The 2,814-nt window shown below is 36.6% G+C and overlaps 1 protein-coding gene across 1 annotated transcript in view; it reads right to left on the bottom strand.

Moving 5' to 3' along the window:
• Window positions 1-2,814, bottom strand: part of PKHD1 (PKHD1, fibrocystin/polyductin) — a 413,647-nt gene that overhangs the window by 110,556 nt on the left and 300,277 nt on the right. The gene's annotated exons all lie outside the window — the stretch shown is intronic.

Raw genomic sequence — 2,814 nt, 5'->3', positions numbered from 1 at the left:
CTATATATCTACACACATACATATGTATATATGTGGCACATATATGTGTATATATATGGCATGTAATATATATAATACATATATTATATAAACTCTCAATTTTCACAAAAATCTTATGAAGTATAATTATTATCCCCATTTTATAGATAAGAAAACTAAGTCAGAGAAGGGTTAAGTAACACAGTGGATTTGCATCTAGGCATATGCATGCAGAGGCTGTACTATTAACCTGCATGCAGGCAAATGGGGAGAGTGGGAGACATGGTAGAACAAGAGAAGTAACTCTGCACTGAGAGTCAGGTGATAGGGCTACAGCTGCGTGAGCTATGTGCCAATATTAGTCTTGTGCCCTTAGCTATGTTGTTCACAACTCTGCCCTCACTTCTTTTCTTTTAAATTATTTTTTAAAGGGTATTGCTAAAGGTAAAGTATAAAGTTATTTCTCTCATTAAAAATGGAGGTAGCTATAGTGTTTTAGTAAAAGTATTTAAAGCTCAAAGGTAGTTCTGCCTAAACCTTCCACCTTCCCCATTCCCTTTTCGTGGATGAGAATCTAGAACCCTTGCAAATCAGCTGTCCTGAAGAACCAAGCCCTTGTGAAAGAGACAAATGAAGAAAAAGACCGTTTCTTTCTCTATGGCCAGACAGACAGTAGGATTACAATATATGACGCTGATTGAAAAGTCACTGGTAGATGATGTGGAATGATAAAACATCGAAAAGCTATTTACTGGTGATATCACTTTGGATTTAAGTGTCCCTCGCCAGTAGCACACAGGTGATAGGGCTATCAAACCTGTCTCTACATAGAACTTCAGCACAAAGGACACCAAATGCTGGTGTGAGTTCACACTTAAGTTTTTTTTTTTTTTTTTTTGTAGAATGGAAGGTGGTTCTAGAATTTTAGTCAAGGCGATATATTATTATTAGCCTAATTAGTAGGGTTTTTAATGTTATAATTACAAGGTTTGTAATTCACAGTTTAAAATTGTACAAGATCTTTTCATTTGTGTATATATTAATCAATGACTGAAAACTAATCAATAGTACATACTTGAAATGTCTTGAACATCTAAATGGAGAATTTAATGATTTTGTTCACAACTATTTTTCTACTTTTCCTTTTGAAAATTACAATTCTGAGTACAACTTGCTGGGATGACTAGTAAGAGACTGACAGAGGTCTCCATTTAAGAGCAGGAATTGTAAGTTCTGGTCTGCTTTTCTGCCCTATAACTAACCATTTGACACTCTTAGATGGCACCCTTGATGTACACCTGTAGATTCCACCTCATCCAGACTCTGGAGTATGTTACAGAAAAAAATGCAAATGTTCTTAATATAATGTGGGAACCTGGATGGATTCTGGGACAGAAAAGGGATATTAGTGGAAAAGCTGGTGCAATCTGAATAACGTCTTGAGTTCAGTTAATAGTAATTCACCAAAGTCAATTTTTGGTTTTGGCAAATGTACCAGAGTTATATCAGATATTAACAGTAAGAGAAATTGGATGTAAGGTATATAAGAACTCTCCATGTTACCTTTGCAACTTTTCTATATATCTAAAATGTTTACAAAACTAAAAGTTTATTTAACAAGGGCGGAATCAGGCTTGAATTTGAATCTTACTTCTGCCACTTTCTAGCTAGATGACTTTTCTTACTCTTTATTTATTTTATTCATTCACATTTATTTAGCACTTAATATACAGCAGTAACCATATTAGGAAAACAAGAATGAAAGACCCAATCTTACCCCTAAGGAATTCACAAGCTCATGACAGAGTTTTACAAAAATGCAGGGCAATTTCATCATCGACTCTTGTTTCCTTATCTCTGAAAATGTCTCTCTCACAGGGATGTTAGAATCAACAGAGATAAAATAGGCACGAAAACCAGCATAGTTCCTGCTCCATTGGAAGCATTAGTGTAGGTTTTCTTTCCTTTCCTCCGGGGATGATTTCAAAAACTCTGGATCAATCAGCAATGTTAGAGGTTTAGGACCAAGTCAGTCCCACTGCTTGGTGCTCAACTATAATAATTGGCCATCTGTCCTGTCCCTATGACCATGCTCCAGCTTGGCTTGCAGTTTCAGTTAAAGATGCCCTGTCTTGCTCTCTCTCCCTAATTCTCTAGGGAGGGAGAGGATCCAGACTAACTTCAGGATAGTCTCATTTCTAAAAGACCAGGATTCAGCCTTTTTCTCAGTCTCCTGGAGTGGGATTTCTCAACCTTAACACTATCGAACTTTTGGACCAGGTAACCCTTTCCTGTGGAGCATGCCCTGCACACTGTTGGATATTTAGCATTTATCCACTAGATGCCAGAAACCCCAAACCTCCAATTTGTGATGAGCAAAATGTCCGTTGGGGTTTGAGGGAGAGGAGCAAAATCACTTCCCTTGAGAAATGATGGAGTGAGACCTTGTTCTATGGACCAGAAACCTAGAACTCTTGATGTAAAGTCCAAACACTGCCCTTTACCATACTAGTGAAAGAGACGTGCCACCAAAAAGTGTTCTATGTTCAATATATTTGGGAAGTAGTTAGATCCTATATTCCAGGCTTTCTCAGAACCTTATTATATTCATGTACACAGTGACATTCTAAGATGGAGCTACAGAGAAAGCCTTTCCCAACATTTTTGACTAGGAAACAACTTTGGAATAATATTTAAGGAACACAAGTTTAAGAAATGAGGTACTAATCAAATAATTTAGCAGTATTCCAAGAGCTAAAGCTTGAAACAAATGAGAGAGATTGAACTGATCCTTAAAGCAGTCTAGAATTTGGAAATCATTTTTATTTAAATTTA

This window comes from Pteropus alecto, unplaced genomic scaffold (genome assembly GCF_000325575.1).
Source record: "Pteropus alecto unplaced genomic scaffold, ASM32557v1 scaffold7, whole genome shotgun sequence".
In the NCBI taxonomy this organism is placed as follows: Eukaryota; Metazoa; Chordata; class Mammalia; order Chiroptera; family Pteropodidae; genus Pteropus; species Pteropus alecto.
Note: the sequence above shows the minus strand (reverse complement) of the source record. Positions and strands in the feature narration are given on the sequence as shown.